Source organism: Eschrichtius robustus, chromosome 19 (genome assembly GCF_028021215.1).
Source record: "Eschrichtius robustus isolate mEscRob2 chromosome 19, mEscRob2.pri, whole genome shotgun sequence".
In the NCBI taxonomy this organism is placed as follows: Eukaryota; Metazoa; Chordata; class Mammalia; order Artiodactyla; family Eschrichtiidae; genus Eschrichtius; species Eschrichtius robustus.
In genome coordinates this window covers 59,037,281-59,055,938 of record NC_090842.1, presented here as the reverse complement: position 1 = coordinate 59,055,938, position 18,658 = coordinate 59,037,281, and the positions used below count along the sequence as shown (strand labels likewise).

Below are 18,658 nucleotides of genomic sequence, written 5' to 3'. Positions count from 1 at the left end.
ACAAATAAACTGCTGCCAATCGCAGCTGGCTGGTGTGGCCATCTCATACTGTTTAGGACAAGGATTTCTCCTTCCTAAACCAGGTGAAAAGGAAGTGACTGAACAGCATCAGAATCATCCACAGAGCTAAGAAAGAACACAGAAGCCTAGACTCATTGAAATAGTAAAAGGACTGGGTCTTTAGAGTTTTTACCAGGTTCCCCAGGTGATTCTAATATGACCAAAGTCTGGGAACCACTGCACTATTCTATGCTGCCTCTCAAGGAGTTATCCGAGCTGCCCAAGAATAGCCGGGAAGCCCAGGGTAGGGCTAGGCCTGGTACTCAGGCCTCCTGATGACCAGCTCCCTGCTCCTCTCCATTGTAAGATGCCCTTGGAGGTCTAAGAGGCAAGAGTAACTTGTAAATGCCCCCTGGACGCAAATCCTCAGAGGGAAAAGGGAGGCTTCCATTTAAAGCAGTACTGTCCAACAGAAATATAATGCAAGCTACGTGGGTAATTTAAATGTTTCTAGCAGCTACATTAAAAAATGTAAAAAGAAGTGAGCTTAATTTTAACAATATATTTTATTTAACCCAACATATCCAAAATATTACTACTTCAACCTGCAATCAATATAAAAATTATTGAGATCTTTTACATTCCTTTTCAGTGCTTGAAATCCCTTGTGTGTCTGACACTTACAGTACATCTCAGCACCAGCCACATCTCAAGAGCTCAATGGTCTCATGTGGCCAATGGCTACGATACTGGCTGGTGCAGACTTAGACCTTTTTAAAGCAATAGAGACCATATAATCATCCCCCAGGGACTCACTAGGTTCAAAAGACAGCCAATTATGTTAGTTGTAAGTTTCAACAATGGTTATTACTGAAACTATTCATTTTTGTTCAACTGTATGGTAGAATTGAAGTATTAAAAGAATAAGGTAGGGGAAAACAGAATACCCTAAAATATGCTTTGCCCTTTTAATAACTCACTGCATTTTTCATATTGCATACTCCCCTGTAATAAATAAAGGACAACTCTAGTCTGTAATACATAGAGGAGGTACTATGTGCCAGGCACTATTTCAAGCACTTTCCATATCATATCCCCTTTAATCTTCACAAAAACTTTAGGAGGTAGGCATTAATTTTGTAGTAGGTATTAATATTGTGACGTAAGAAAACTTAGGCACAGTCAAGTTAAGTAAGTTGCCCAAGGTCATCCAGTCACAAAGTGCTGGAGCCATGTTTCAAACCCAGCGGCTGAGGTTTGATCCTGGCTCTGCCCCTTGCTGACTGTGCAACCAGGTCATTTATTCAATTGTCTACAACTGTTTCTTCCCTTTATTTATTTATTTGGCCATGCCGCGCAGCTTGCTGGATCTTAGTTCCCCGACCAGGGATCGAACCCACGCCCTCAGCAGTGGAAGTGTGGAGTCCTAACCACTAGACTGCCAGGGAATTCCCTGCTTCTTCCTTTTAAAAATGAGAATAATGATAGCATTGTGATGAAAGAAAAATGAGTCAGTGCACATACAGCATTGGAAATTCACTGAGTCACAAAAGGTGCCCAACAAATGTCAGCTATTCTCATCATCTCCATCATGTTCCCTACATATTAAACAAAAAATTGAACATTAACATCGATTGGAAAACAAACTTATGGTTACCAAAGGGGAAGGGGGGGAAAAATTAGGAGCTTGGGATAAATATATTCATGCTGCTATGTATAAAATATATCACCAAGAAGGACCTACTGTACAGCTCAGGGAACTATACTCAGTTTCTAGTAATAACCTATAATGGAGAAGAATATGAAAAAGAATATATACATATATGTATAACTGAATAACCTTGTTGTACACCAGAAACTAACACAACATTGTATATCAACTATACTACAATTTAAAAAAGAAAAAAAAAAGGATGGATTCTTTTTAAATGTATATATACACACATGTATAACTGAATCACTGTGCTGTACACCTGAAACTAACACGACACTGTAAATCGACTATACTTCAATTTTTTATAAGAATTCATTTGTTTCCAAGGAAATTTGTTTTAGAGCATGACGATACTAGGCATGATCATACATTAACTTTTGAACGCTCCAAAAAAGTTGGTGGATTCTACATCTCCCCAAAAGTAAGTGAGGTATCAGACAAGGCATATGGTTATAGACTGTCGTTCTATTTTTGTTCTCTAATCACAGGCTGTGTAGCCCTTTTGGGCAGCTGCATGAATCACACTTACTGAACAACTCCTCTCTGCCGACCCCGTGCTGGGCACTCCGAGAAGAATATGACCAGATCCATGAATCAGAGGACCCTGTAGCCTAACAGGAGAGAGAGATGAAACTGAGAGTTACATGCCCTATGGCAAGTGAAACTCCAAAGGAGCAAAGGAAATTCATCATTTTCCTTCCATAACTGCAACTCTTTCTAACTTTTTCATATAAATAACATTCTCCTAGTTGCCATGTGTGAAAATCTTAGAGTTGCTGTTAATACCTGTTATGGGCTGAATTGTGACCCCCCCCTCCAGCCCCAAACTCATACATTAAACTCCTAATCTCCAGGACCTCAGAATGTGATTGTATTTGGAGATGGGCATTTAAAGAGGTGACTAAGTTAAAATGAGGTCATTAGGGTGGGCCCTAAATCAATCTGACTGGTGTCCTTCTAAGAGGAAATTCGGACACAAACAGGGACAGCAGGGGCATGCACACACACACAAAGGAAAGACCGGGAGGACACAGCAAGAAGGCGGCCATCTACAAGCCAAGGAGAGAGGCCTCAGAAGAAACGAAACCTGCTGATACCTTGATCTTGGACTCCCAGCTCCAGAACTGTAAGAAAATTAATTTCTGTTGTTTAAGCCACCCAGGCTGTAATAGCTTGTTCCAGCAGCCTTAGCAAACTAATACAATCTCCCCTCCCTTGGTCTTTGTACATAAATAACTTATAATAATTAATTTTTAAGTTCTACTAACTCAACATCTGGGTTTGCTTTAAAATACTCAATGGGAAAAATGTGTGCATGGGGAGAGGGCGATGCAACAAGATTAGTAAGGACTGAAGCAGGGTGACTGTTACACAGGAATTCATTACATTGATATTATACTTTGGGTTGTCTGGAAATTTCCAGAATTAAGAGTTAAGGATATGGGGCTTCCCTGGTGGCACAGTGGTTAAGAATCTGCCTGCCAATGCAGGGGACACGGGTTCAAGCCCTGGTCTGTGAGGATCACACATGCCGCGGAGAAACTAAGCCTGTGAGCCACAACTACTGAGTCTGTGCTCTAGAGCCCACGAGCCACAACTACTGAGCCCGTGCGCCACAACTACTGAAGTCCATGTGCCTAGAGCCCGTGCTCTGCAGCAAGAGAAGCCACCACAATGTAAAGCCCGCGAACCGCAACTAGAGAAAGCCTGTGCGCAGCAATGAAGACCCAACACAGCCAAAAATAAATAAATAAAATAAACTTACAAAAATAAAGAGTTAAGGATATGAATAATCTGATAACAATTTTGTATAACATAAATACACACTGAAAACTGATAAACAGAAATGCACTGAAATATTAATAATCATCTATATCCTATATGTCTATGTCCTATATATGCCGTACATATACTATACGTTATAACATATACATCTATATTGGTAATTCTTAATGTTTTTCATTACATCATATCTCTACATTTTCTGAATTCTCTACAATGAATGTGCATTTCTTGTATAATCGGAATATAAACTATAAATATTATTTAAAATAAGATTAAATGAGAATGCTTTCAATTTTTTTTTAATGTATTTACTTTTATTATTTATTTTATTTTTGGCTGCGTTGGGTCTTCGTTGCTGTGCGTGGGCTTTCTCTAGTTGAGGCGAGCGGGGGCTACTCTTCATTGTGGTGTGCGGGCTTCTCATTGCGGTGGCTTCTCCTGTTGCACAGCACGGGCTCTAGGCACGCGGGCTCAGTAGTTGTGGCTCGCGGGCTCTAGAGCGCAGGCTCAGTAGTCGTGGCGCATGGGCTTAGTTGCTCCACGGCATGTGGGATCCTCCCGGACCAGGGCTCAAACCCGTGTCCTCTGCTTTGGTAGGCGGATTCGTAACCACTGCGCCACCAGGGAAGCCCTCACATTTTTATAAAGACACCCAAACTCACTAACCCTGCTTTCAAATCCTCTACAATAAAATTCCAACCTACCTCCACAACTTGATGCCAAATGCCTCCTCTGCAGCCAGTTTCCTATGGTTGAATATTTCGATAGACTGTTTTTCTATTTTGTTTCCTAATTCCAATTTGGGGATTTTAAACTAGGGGACCAAGGATATCCAAAGATATAAGGAACGCAAGTCCTAGACTCAAATCCCACTGCTCTTAAGTAACTTATGCTCTCTCTATCTCCATTTCCTCATCTGAAATAGAGGTAATAAAAGTATTCACTTCATAGGGCCTGGTGAAGGTTAAATGTACTAATTTTTATAAAGCCCTTAGGATGAGACTTAGGACTCAATGTTTAACTATTTTAATTACCACTCATGCCCTGTACACGATCTACATATTTTCACAATTATTTAACAGTAACTGAACGCTTTTGTAGCAGAAATATTTACTAATGAATACCTTCTACCACTGCAACAGAAAAGGAAGATGCTAAGTCCTGCCACGGTGGGGCTCTGCTACCAGAAGCCCTGGGCTCACTCCTCTCTTTTCTACAGCCCCCCTTTTCAGATACCAGGGCAGGAGAAGGAAAGGAGGCTGGGAGACACAACGACTTTGTGGTCCTGGGAAACTACAGCAGGTATCTGTGGGTGACCCACATTTTCTTTAAAAACGGGTCAGAAGTCGTCCAGGCACAGCCTCCTTTCCGGCAGGGATCAGAAAGAAGAGCCAGTGGCATTTCGAGGAGCTTCCACCGAAAGCGATGCTTTTCTGATTATCATATCATTAACATTAACAGCTGACACCTTGCCACACGCCTGATCTGTCCCAAACATTTCTCTTGTATAAGGCAGGTACTCGTAATATCCCTTTTTACAGAAAAGGAAACCAAGGCACAGAAAGATTAAATTCTCATCCAACCTTATGTCGCTAGGAAGTAACAGAGCGTGTGGAAAGAAGGTGCTGGGGGGAGGCGGGTTGGACGGCAAAGAGCCCGGGAGACAAACTGCCGATTTCGGTCCGCCTACAATCCGAGGACTTAAGAACCGCCGCAAACGCAGAGAATCGAGCCAGGGGAAGGAAAGCGGATGCCCCCGCCCCTCCACCCCGCCTTCTGCCGCAGGTCGAGGCTTTTCTGCCCTGTGACCGAGGACCGAGGCCGGCTGATCCCAGGACCAGATCAGAAAAGTTAAAAGAAACCGCAGGCTCCCAAAGATCACTCACCTCCCTGAGAACCGAAGGCCGCAATCGCAATCTCCTGAAGCGGAAATACCTCCGACTACGCGGAACTCCTGGACTACATTTCCCAGCATCCCCGAGAGGAACAAGAGCCGCTGCCCCGCCCCCCGGGGCGAAAGTGCCGACTCCAACATCGACGGCCTGAATCGAATTTCCCAGAATCCACGAAAGGAGCGGCTTCGTATTCTCGCCCTCCGGTATCCGAAATGCCTCCAAACACGCACAGCACTGGATTGTACTCTATTTCCCCAGCGGCGCGATGAACACATCCGCGCTTTCCTGGAGCGGAAGTGCCCCAATCACAGGAAGCGTCGAGACTACACGTCCCAGAATCCTCTGTAGGGCTGAGCTTCCCGCCTGTCTGCAATTTTATTTTTGAATCAGCAGGTGGAGTCTTGGGGCGCTTGTAGAACTTGGCTTGCGTTTTCTTTTTCTCATTGTTCCCTGACAGAAATTGAAAATATAAATGGAAAAGTAAATGGAAAATAATTATAAAGGCGTGCTATGCGTGAGGTAAAAATAGAGATCGTAAAAGGGACGGGCTGAGCTATAATGAACAATCTTCTTTACTACCTGGACCTGAAGTCACCTTTGACCAAGAACCCATAAAAAGGAGGTGCAACCAATGGGAGATGAAAGAGAAGCAGCAAAATTCTCCGCTTTTTCCTTTACTTTGGTTTTCTTGCATTGTTAGGGAATTGGAGAAAATATTACAGTATTTAATACCACCCTACATAATATTTCGGAAAAGTTATTCTTTGAGTTCCAATTAAGAAATCACACCATGTAATTCGTATTCCTTTTTAACGGAAATATAATTGATATATAACATTGTGTAAGTTTAAGGTATACAACATGTTGATTTGATACATTTATTTATTGCAATATGATTACCATCTTAGTGTTAGCTAACACGTCTATCACCTCACCTAATTTTCATGTCTTTTTTGTGGTCAGAATTAGGGTCTAGTCCCTTAGCAACTTTGAAGTTTATAATACAGTAGTATTGACTATAATCACTATGCTGTCCAATAGCTCTCCAGGACTTATCTCCTAGTTCCAAATCTGTACCCTTAAACAACGTATCCCATTTCCCCAACCCCCAACGTGTAATATCCATCATTCTACTCTCTGTATTTATGAGTTCGCCTTAAGATTCAACATATAAGTGATATCATACAGTATCCCTTTGTCTGAATTAATCTCACTTAGCATAATCCCCTCAAGGTCCACCTACGTTGTTGCAAATATCAGCGTTTCCTTCTTTCTCATGGCTGAATAAATTCCATTGTATATATGCCACAACTCCCTTATCCAGTCATCTGTTCACAAACACTCAGGTTGTTTCCATACTGTGAATAATGCTGAAATAAACATGGGAGTGCATATCCCTCTTCAAATTCCTATTTTCATTTACTTTGAATATATACCCAGAAGTAGAATTGCTGTATCATATGGTAATTCTATTTTTAATTTTTCGAGGAAACTCTATACTGTTTTCCATAATGGATACACCAATTTACATTCCCACCAACGGTGTACAAGGGTTCCCTTATCTCCACAACTTCACCAACACTTGTTATCTCTTGTCTTCCTGATGATAGTCATTCTAACAGGTGTGAGGTGATATCTTATTGAGATTTTGATTTGTATTTCCATGCTGATTAGTGATGTTGAGCATCTTTTATGTACCTGTTAGCCATTTGTATTTCTTCTCTGGAAAAATGTCTATTTAATTCTTATGCCCTTTTTAAAAACAATGGACTGTTTGGGTTTTTTGGCTATTGAGTTGTATGAGTTCTTTACATATTTTGGATGTTAACCCCTTATCTGATATATGCTTTGAAAATATTTTCTCCCATTCCATAAGTTGCCTTTTCATTTTTAAAAGTATTTCTTTTCCTGTACAGAAGCTTTTCAGTTTGATGTAGTCCCACTTGTTGATTTTTACTTTTGTTGCTTGTGCTTTTTGTGTCATATCCAAAAAATAATTGCCTGGTCCAATGTCAAAGAATTTTTTCCCTGTGTTCTCTTTTAGAAGTTTTATGGCATCAGGTCTTACATTTAAGTCTTTAATCCATTTCAAGATAACTTTTGTGAGTGGTTTAAGATAGAGGTCAAATTTCATTTTTCTGCATGTGGTTATCCGTTTTTTGAAAAGGCTATAATTTTCCTATTGAGTGTTCTTGACTCCCTTGTCAAGTATTAGTTGACTATATATGCAGGGGCTTATTTCTGGGCTCTTGATTCCGTTCCATTGGTCTATGTGTCTAACTTTATGTCAGGACTACACTGTTTTAATTACTATATCTTTGTAGTATAGTTTGAAATTAGGAAGTGTGATGCTTCTGGCTTTGCTCTTCTTTCTTCTGATAGCTTTGGTTATTAGGGGTCTTTTGTGGTTCCACACAAAGTTTTAGAATTTTTTTTTCTATTTCTGTGAAATATGCCATTGGAATTTTGATGGGGATTACACTGAATCTATAGATGGCTTTGGGTAGTAGGAACATTCTAATGATATTAATTCTTCTGGTCCAAGTACACAGGATATTTTTCTGTTTATTTGTGTCTTCAATTTCTTCCATCAAAGTCTTATCATGTTCAGTATACAAGTCTTTCATCTCCTTATTTAAATTTATTCCTAAGTATTTTATTGTTTTGATGATATTGTGAATGGAATTATTTTATTTCTTTTTTAGACACTTTGTTGTTACTGTATAAAAAAGCAACTGATTTTTGCACGTTAATTTTGTATTGTTCAACTTTACAGAATTCGTTGATCAGTTCTAACAGTTTTGGGGTGTAGTCTTTAGGATTTTCTATATATATAAACGCATATCATCTGCAAACAAAGGCAATTTTATTTCTTCCTCTCTGATTTGGATGCCTTTTAATTTCTTTATATTTTCTGATTGTTCTGCTGGGACTTCCAGTACTATGTTGAGTAGCAGTGGTGAGAGAGGGAACCCTTGTTTTGTTCCTGTTCTTAGAGGAAAAGCTTTCAACGTTTAACCATAGAGTATTATGTTAGCTCTGGGTATGATGTATATGGCTTCTATTATGTTGAGATATGTTCCATCTATACCAATTTGTTGAGTTTTTATCATGAAAGGATGTTGTATTGTCAAATGCTTTTTCTGCATCTCTTCAGATGGTCCTGTGATTTTTATCTTTCATACTGTTAATGTGATGTAATGTGGTACACACTGCATATTTTTACAAAATATTTATTTAGTTTGGCTGTGCCGGGTCTTAGTTGTGGCACACGGGATCTTCGTTGTGGTATGCAGACTTCTTACTTGCGGCATGCATGCGGGATCTAGTTCCCTGACCAGAGATTGAACTCGGGCCCCCTGCATTGGGAGCACAGAGTCCTACCAACTGGACCACCAGGGAAGTCCCCACATTGTGTATGTTCAACCATCCTTGTATCCCAGGGGAAAATCCCACTTGGTCATAGCGTATGATCCTTTTAATATGCCGTTGAATTCAGTTTGCTGATATTTTGTTGAGAATTTTTGCATCTATGTTCATCAAGGATATTGGTCTGTAGTTTTCTTTTCTTGTAGTGTCCTTATCTGGCTTTGGTATCAGGGTATTTCTAGGCTTGTAAAATGAGTTTGGGAGTGATCCTTCCTTTTTAATTTTTGGAAGAGTTTGAGAAATATTGGTGTTCATTCTTCATTAAATGTTTGGTAGAATTCACTAGTGAAACCATCTGGTCCTGAGCTTTTCTGTGTTGGGTGGTTTTTGATTACTGATTCCAACTCCTTACTTGTTAGCAGTCTAATTAGATTTTCTATTCCCTTCTGACTTGGTCTTTGTCGGTTGTGTTTCTAGAAATCTATCCTTTTCTTCTGGGTTATCCAATTTGTTTGCATGTAATTATTCATACTAGTCATTTATGATTCTATGTATTTCTGTGGTATCAGTTGTAAGGTCTCTGCTGTCATTTCTGATTTTATTTATTTGAGTACTTTTTTTTTCTTCATCTAGCAAAAGTTTATCAATTTTATTTATCTTTTAAAAGCAGCTCTTAGCTTCATTGATCTTTTCTATTGTTTTTTCTAGTCTCTATTCCATTTATTTCTGCTCTTTGTTTTTTCCTTCCTTTTGCTAACTTTGGGCTTAGTTTGTTCTTCTTTTTCTAGTTTCTCCTGGTGTAAAGTTCAGTTATTTACTTGAGATCTTTTTATTTTCTTAATATAGGTGTTTATTACTAATAACTTCCCTCATAGAATTGCGTTTGCAGCATCCCTTTAGGTTTTGGCATATTGTGTTTCCATTTTCATTCATTTCAAGATATTTTTTGATTTCCTTTTTAATTTCTTCTTTGATCCAGCAGTTGTTCGAAAGTGTGCTGTTTAATTTCCACATATTTGTAGATTTTCCATCTTTCCTCCTGTTATTGATGTCTAGTTTCATACCATTGTGGTTGGAAGAGATACTTGATATAATTTCACTCATATGATTCAAGTTCAACATTTCCTTGTTGAACTATTCATTCAAACAGAAAATCAACAAGGAAATGTTGAACTTGAATCATACATTAGACCAAATGAACCCAACATACATATATAGAACATTCCACCCAACAGTAACAGAATACACATTATTCTCAAGAGCACACAGAACAGTCTCCAAGATAGATCATATAATAGGCCACAAAGTAAATCTTAGAAAATCTAAGAAGAGTGAAATCATTCATTAACAAATTAGTTTTTTTTTTAATTGGGTCTTTATTTTTCCCCTCAGTCTATATGTCTGAGGAGGAGACCACACACGCAGGGGTCTTTCTTTCAGTATATACATATATATTTTTAAAAACTTTTATTTAAAAAAATATTTATTTATTTATTTATTTATTGGCTGTGCCGGGTCTTTGCTGCTGCGCGCAGGCTTTCTCTAGTTGCGGTGAGCGGGGGCTACATTTCATTGCAGTGTGCGGGCTTCTCTTCTCATTGCGGTGGCTTCTCTTGTTGCGGAGCACAGGCTCTAGGCACACAGGCTTCAGTAGTTGTGAGTCACAGGCCCTAGAACGCAGGCTCAGTATTTGTGGCACACGGGCTTAGTTGCTCCACGGCATGTGAGATCTTCCCAGACCAGGGCTCGAACCTGTGTGCCCTGCATTGGCAGGCGGATTCTTAACCACTTTGCCACCAGGGAAGTCCCTATAGTTATTTTTAATACTCCTGTCCTTTAACCTTTATACTATAGTTAAGTGGTTAACACACTACCATACTACAGTACTAGAGATTCTGAATTTGTACATTTATCTTTGCCAGTGTGTTGTATACTTTCATATTTTCATGTTACTAATTAGCACTGTTTCATTTCAGCTTGAAGAACTCCTTTCAGCATTTTGTGAAGCAGGTCTAGCGGTGATGAATTACCTCCATTTTTGTTTGGGAAAGTATTTCTCCTTCATTTCTGAAAGATAACATTGTCAGAGTATCCTTGGTTTGCAGCTTTTTTCTCTCAGCCTTTCACAGAGGTAAAGTGCCTCTTTATCACATCATATCAAGGATGTACAATCAACAGGATGTATCACTGTTGATGTTGACCTTGACCATCTAGATGAGGTAGGGTTTGTCAGGTTTCTCTATTATAAAATTTCTCTTTTTCCCCCTTTCCATATTGTGCTTTTTGGAAAAAAGTTACTACGCATAGCCCACACTGAGAAAATGAGGAGTTATGGTCCGCCTCCTTGAGGGCAGAGTAGCTACATAAATTATTTAGGAATATTTCATAATTTTAATGCTAGTATAAACAGTGTTTTTTACTTTCAATTTCTGATTGTGTGTTTATTTCTCCTTTCAATTTTTGCTTCATGTGTCTTCGAGCTCTGTTGCTAGGTGCATACATAGGACTGATATGTCTTCTTAGTGAATAGGTCCTCTATAATTGTGTAATATCCCACTTTATCCCTAGTGATTTTCCTTGTTCTAAAGTCTAAGATTGTCTGATATTAATGTAACCACAGCAGTTATATTTTTCCTTTATTTTTTTATTTTTTATTTTTATTTTTTAAAATTTATTTATTTATTTATTTATGGCTGTGTTGGGTCTTCGTTTCTGTGCTAGGGCTTTCTCTAGTTGTGGCAAGTGGGGGCCACTCTTCATCGCGGTGCGCGGGCCTCTCACTATCACGGCCTCTCTTGTTGTGGAGCACAGGCTCCAGACGCGCAGGCTCAGTAATTGTGGCTCACGGGCCCAGTTGCTCTGCGGCATGTGGGATCTTCCCAGACCAGGGCTCGAACCCGTGTCCCCTGCATTGGCAGGCAGATTCTCAACCACTGCACCACCAGGGAAGCCCTATTTTTCCTTTCTAATTGTGATAAAATTTACATAACATAAAATTTACTATTTTACCCATTTTTAAGTGTACCACTCAGTAGTGTTAAGTATATTCACACTGTTGTGTAACCACAACGACTACCCATCTCCAACTTTTTCATCATCCCATACTGAAACTGTACCCATTAAACAATAACTTTCCATTTTCCCTCCCCTAACCTCTGGTAACTGCTGTTCTACTTCTGTATCAATGTATTTGACTATTCTGAGTACGTCGTGTACTTCCACATTCATATTATTAACCAGAATTCAATATTTACTTATAATAAGTTTCTTCTGAGGTAAAACTTACATACAATGAAATGCACAAATCTAAAGTAAACATTTACTAAGTTCTGACTAATGCATTCATTGGTATAAGCCAAATCTCTATCAGGATATAGAACATTACTACCAGCCCACAAAGTTCTCTCATGCCCTTCTAATCAATCCTCACTCCAACTCCACAGGAAGCAACTACTGCTCTCGTTTTCCACCACAGATTACTTTTGCCTGTTTTAGAACATCATAGAAATTGAATCAAAGTGCATACACTCTTTTGATTAATGTATCTTTCACTCAATATATTTTAGATTCATCCATGTTGTTGTATATATATTCTAAGTTCATTCCTTTTTACTGATGAATAGCAGCCCATTGAATGAATAAACCAGTTTGTTTATCCATTCTCTTAAGGATGGACAGCTGTGCTGTTTCCAGGTTTGGGCTATTAGAAATAAAGCAGTGATTGAGCGATCTTGTACAGATCTTTGGGAGAACATATGTTTACTTTCCACTTAAACAAATATTTGACTTGAATTGCTTGGTAAGGGTATGTCTGCATGGTAAATGTTAACAGGGTTAGTTTCATAAGAACATGCCAGACCCTTTTCCAAAATAATTGCAACATTTGACACTCCACCAAAAACATGTGAGATTTATAAATGCTCCAGACAACATTGGTGTTGTCAGTCTTTATAACTTTAGCCATTCTGGTGGGTGTGTAAGGGTATCTCATTGCAATTTTAATTTGGATTTTTCTGGTGGTTAATGAACACCTTTTATGTGTCTATTAGCAATTTGCATATTATTTGGTGCACTCTCTATTGTAATAAATCCATTTTAAAAATATATTTATTTATTTTATTTATTTATTTTTGGCTGCATCAGGTCTTTGTTGCTGCGTGCAGGCTTTCTCTAGTTGTGGCAAGCAGGGGCTACTCTTTATCGCGGTGCATGGGCTTCTCATTGCAGTGGCTTCTCTTATTGTGGAGCACAGGCTCTAGGCGTGCGGGCTTCAGTAGTTGTGGTGCACCGGCTCAGTAGTTGTGACTCGCGGGCTCCAGAGCACAGGCTCAGTAGTTGTGGCGCACAGGCTTAGTTGCTCCTCGGCATGTGGGATCTTCCCAGACCAGGGCTCGAACCTGTGTCCCCTGCACTGGCAGGCAGAGTCTTAACCACTGCACCACCAGGGAAGTCCCTATCATTCTTGATACTGGTAATTTGTGTCTTCTCCTATTTTTCCTTTTTAGTCTGATAAGTTTGTCAATTGTATTGATCTTATCAAAGAACCAGGTTTTGGTTTCATTGATTCTCTCTGTTTTTCTTTTTCTATTTAATAAATTTCATTTTAAAACAGCTTGATTGTAATATTATTAACATACCATACAATTCACCCACTTAAAGTGTACAATAGTTTTTAATATATTTACAGAACTGTGCATCCATCACCACAATCTAACTTTAGAACGTTTTCATCCCCCTCAAAGTCCCAAACTCATTAGCTATCTTCCCACGCCCCCCCCCAACCACAATTCCTGGCCCAAGCAACCAGTAATCTATGTACTATCTCTATAGATTTACACATTCTAGAGGTTTCATATAAATGGAATCACATAATATGTGATTTTTCTGTGATTGGCTTCTTTCACTTAGCATAATGTTTTCAAGGTTTGTCCATGTTATAGCATGTATCAATACTTCATTTCTCTTTTAGTATTGAATAATATTCCATTGTGTGAATACACCACATCAGCTGATGCATATTTGGGTTGTCTCCACTTTGGCTACTATGAATATTGCTGAACATTTGTATCCAGAAGCCTGAATATCATACCTAATGGCAGGCAGTATAGGCACTTTATAATAGAGTATTCCCAATTCCTCCTTCTCATCCCTTATAACAATGCTGTCATTCATTTCACTTATTGGTATGCCATAATTACATTATTGTTATTATTACTTTGAATAAATATAATTTTTATATATAAATTAGATCCATAATAAGAAAAAATAAAAGATTTTATTTTGTCTTCATTTATTCCTTTACTAGTAATCTTCTTTTCTTCATGTATATCTGAATTTCTGACCTATATCATTCTATTTCTCTATGAACAACTTCTTTTAACATTTCTTGAAGGCAGATTTACTGGCAACAAAGTCCCTCAGTTTTTGCTTGTCTGAGGAAGTCTTTATTTCTCTTTAACTTTTGAAGGATAATTTCACTGGATATAGGATTCTAGGTTGGTAGTTTTTTTCCTTCAACACCTTATTTAATTTATTTATTTATTTTGGCCACACCATGTAGCATGTGGGATCTTAGTTCCCTCACCAGAGATTGAACCCAGGCCCCCTGCATTGGGAGCGCAGTCTTAACCACTGGACCACCAGGGAAGTCCCTCCTTCAACACTTTAAATACTTCATTTTCTTCTTGCATGTTTTCTGAAGTCTGATTTAATTTTTATCCTTGTATCTCCATAGGTCAGTTGCTATCTCCACCCTCTAGCTTCTTTTCCAAGAGTTTCTCCTTGTCTTTGGTATTCTGAATCTTGAACATGGTATGTTTAGGTGTCGTTTTTGGTATTTATCCTAAGCTTTCTGGATCTGTGGTTTTGTGTCTATCATTAATTGTGGAAAATTCCTAGCCACTATTAATTCAACATTTTTTCTCCTTTCTCTATCTCTTCTCCCTGTATTCTCATTTACATATGTTACACCTTTTATATTTATCCTCAAGTTTTTTTTTTAATATTCTGTTCCACTTATCTTTTTTTCATTCTTTTTCTTTACATTCCAGTTTAGAAAGTTACTACTGACCTATCTTCAAGCTCATTGATTCTTTCCTTGGCCATGTCCAGTCTACTGGTGATCCCATCAAAAGCATTCTTCATTTCTGTCACAGTGTTTTTCATTTCAGGCATTTCTGGTTTTATTATTATTTTTCTAAGTTGTGGTAAAATACACATTACACTAAATTTACCATTTTTATTTTCTATTTATTTTTTAAAATAAATTTATTTATTTATTTTTGGCTGTGTTGGGTCTTCATTGCTGCACGCTGGCTTTTCTCTAGTTGCAGTGAGCAGGGGCTACTCTTTGTTGCAGTACATGGGCTTCTCACTGCGGTGGCTTCTCTTGTTGTGGAGCATGGGCTCTAGGCATGCGGGCTTCAGTAGTTGTGGCTCGCGGGCTCTAGAGCGCAGGCTCAGTAGTTGTGGCACGTGGGCTTAGTTGCTCCGCGGCATGGGGGATCTTCCCGGACCAGGGCTTGAACCCATGTCCCCTGCATTGGCAGGCAGATTCTCAACCACTGTGCCACCAGGAAAGCCCTCATTTTACCATTTTTAAGTGTACAGTCCAGTAGTGTTATGTACATTCACACTGTTATGCAACCATCACCACCATCCATCTCCAGAACCCTTTTTATGTTGCAAAACTGAGAATACGTCCATTAAATAATAACTTCTCATTCCTCCTTCCCACAGACCTGGAAACCACCACTCTACTTTGTGTCTCTATATATGTGACTACTCTAGGTACCTCATATAAGTGGAATCATACAGTATTCATCTTTTGTGATGGGCTTGTTTCACTTAGTATAATGTCCTCTAGATTCATCCATGTTATAGCATGTGTCAGAATTTCTGTTTTTAAGGCTAAATAATATAATCCATCATATGTATATGTCCCATTTTGTTTTCCTGTTCATCCATCAATGAACACTTGGGTTGCTTCCAGTTTTTGGCTACTGTGAATTATGCGGCTATGAACATGGGTGTCTAGCATTTCCTCTGGAATGTCTCCTAGAGTCTCCATTTCTCTGCTTATATTACTCAACTGTTCTTGCAAAGTTCTCTTGTGGAAGGATTCTTAAAAATGTATGTAACCTCTGTCCTGGAATTCCACTAGGAATTTATTTAGAAGTACATATACCCTTATTTTTAGGAGATGCATACTGAAGTATTTAGTATTTTATTAAAAGTGGAAGGAAATATAATTTTTAAAAATCAATGAGGGGCTTCCCTGGTGGCACAGTGGTTAAGAATCAGCCTGCCAATGCAAGAGACACGGGTTCAAGCCCTGATCTGGGAAGATCCCACATGCCACGGAGCAACTAAGCCCGTGCACCACAACTACTGAGCCTGCACTCTAGAGCCTACGAGCCACAACTACTGAGCCTGTGTGCCACAACTACTGAAGCCTGCGCACCTAGACCCTGTGCTCCACAACAAGAGAAGCCACCACAATGAAAAGCCTGCACACCGCAATGAAGAGTAGCCTCCACTCGCCACAACCAGAGAAAAGCCTGTGCGTAGCAACGAAGACCCAACACAGCCAAAAATAAAATAAAATAAAATAAATAAATTTATTTTTTAAATAAATAAATTTATTTTTTAAATAAATAAATAATCAATGTGAAGAATGGGAACACCAAAGATATAACTATTATCACTGACAATGACCACTCTCCCATTCATAGTTGCCATATTTTAACAGCAATAAGGTCTTACATAGGAAATAGTACTATAATTTTGCATTTCATTGGAATATATATATTTATAAAACAATGTATTAATTACCTATAATTTGAAGTTTGGCAAGTAGCTCTCTGGTGGACAAATTGAATGGTCTTAAGTGTGTCTTCTCTGAGTCAGTTTTCTCTTCAGAGAACGAAGTAACAATGTTGCTTGATGTAGAATTCAGTTCATGACTCCCTGGTCCTTCTTCTCTGACTCTCCAAGTGTAAATAATTAGGTTTTTAGTCCAGGGCTTTCCAAACTTATCCACTAAAAATTCCTTCACAGCACAGAAGAATGAAAGCTTACCTCTGGGAGTCTAACATGGACAAAAAAGTGGCAACCCTTTGCATATACAGCGTATGACTCTGAATTCTTTCTTATTTGAAAAGATATGTTGATTTGGATTCTTCTTGAAAAAAAATCTGTCTGACTGAACATAAAATATCCAAATGATTTGCCAAATAAATAGCAAATCCTTTTACCCAAATCTTAAAGCTATTGCTGCAAAAAGGTGCAACATTTCTCTTTCATTGTTGAGAAGAGTAAGGCGGCCTAGTCACTCACAAACATATACAGTCATAATATCAAAGGGTTGTATATTCATATAATCAAAATCCCACATACCCATCTTGGAGTCATGTAGTTTCTCACTCAATAAGCCTGTTCACAGTGATCCACATTCACAATATCCACAGAATGCACACATAAGAAAAGCAAAAAAGTTAAATAAATTTTCAGTCATACTCACAAGATAAAAACATACAATCTCATAACTAAAGTCATAATCTCACAGGCCTCAAATAGTGCATCATATTATATAATTCCACACACTGTCACAAAAGCACTCAAACTTTTTAATGTTTATTCAAGAAGTCTGAGAAATAAAGTTTTATTAGGAGACTAAAATACGTTCAAACTTCCTTTCAAGCTGCCCAGAGAGCTGGGAAAGGAAATGTTCCACTCTCCACTGGGGCCATGGAGCGCTCACATGAGGGAAGGTCAGAGTTCACCGCAGTTTCACCTAAGGGCAGCGGGTACAGTGCTGTTTTCACAAGTCCCACTGGGGAGTTGGGAGAGGAATAAGGCTGGATTGAAATCTGATTTGATTTGGCTAAGGTGCAGGGCAGCATTATGACCTTTGTGGGCCCCTTCTTCCAAAAAACAGAAAATAAAAATAATAGTATTTTACGATTGTTTAGGTATGGTAATAATAATAAATTGAGTTTCTTTGCATTAAACACTTTCTTTGAACAAAAATTAATGTTTATTTCTGATTTTAAAAGACATTTTTGTAGGCCCCTAAAAGTATTGTGGGCCCTAGGCATTTTGCCTTCTGTGTCTAATGGATGAGTCGGCCCTGCTAGTATGTGTCTTCGGCAAAAGGCAGCCAGACTCGGCCTTTTATGGAAAGAAAGGCAAGTTACTGGGCAGGAGGAATTTCGGGATGGGGATGGAGGAGTGGGGAGGAAGTGTGCTTAACAAGCTTTATAATATCTCAAAATCTGAAACACAAACCATTTTCACATCCACACTCTACGAAACAAACCAAACAGAAACAATCCCATACATGGTTACAGACACACAATGGGTCCCACAACATCATACAGCATGAAAACGCGAACACACCTACACACGCCCAGGCGTTCTTTCTTTAAAACAAATGCATACTTAATGCCAGCTGTGCTCCTGGCGCTACTCCAGGTGACGATGCTACCTGGGCGGACGGTGAAAGACTAAGGTCCTGTCCTCACAGCTCACACCTAGGTAACCACCGTACCCAAGAGCCCACCACCTACTCCTCCTCCTCCTGCAGCACGCAGGCTTGAGGCTCTGAAGTCCCCAGGCGCCTACTCGGCCTGCTACAGCCTGGACTCATATTCCACTCGCCTTTTCCACGTACGCAGGTCTACCTGAAGCCACAGCCCTCCCGAGGTCGGGTCTACCTCCGCCGCGCGCCGACAGACTCCTGCGCCTGCGCACTCCCGGCGCCAGGACAGTTCCGGATGGACTGCATTTCCCAGAAGCCACCGGGCTCGCATCAGCCTCGGTCCCTGGGTCCTCTTCCGGTGGCCGAGCAGCTGTGGTTCCCTACGTGGTGAGTAGATCGTATCCAAAGATAAAA

The 18,658-nt window shown here is 39.3% G+C and overlaps 1 protein-coding gene across 12 annotated transcripts in view; it reads right to left on the bottom strand.

Annotated features, from left to right (window-relative positions):
- ZNF45 (zinc finger protein 45) overlaps positions 1–18,582 on the bottom strand; it is a 32,623-nt gene extending 14,041 nt beyond the window's left edge. For 7 of the 12 annotated variants that reach the window (XM_068528100.1, XM_068528107.1, XM_068528095.1 and 4 more), the window contains exons 1-3: positions 16,597–16,877; positions 5,386–5,844; positions 2,244–2,325 (exon numbers count right to left, since the gene is read on the bottom strand). The gene's annotated coding sequence lies outside the window, so the exon portion shown is untranslated. Of the gene's footprint in view, positions 1–2,243; positions 2,326–5,385; positions 5,845–16,596; positions 16,878–17,160; positions 17,246–18,446 lie in introns of those variants that run through there. The other 5 variants (XM_068528099.1, XM_068528102.1, XM_068528097.1 and 2 more) reach the window with 4 other exon arrangements.
- Between the last annotated feature and the right edge of the window lie 76 nt (positions 18,583–18,658).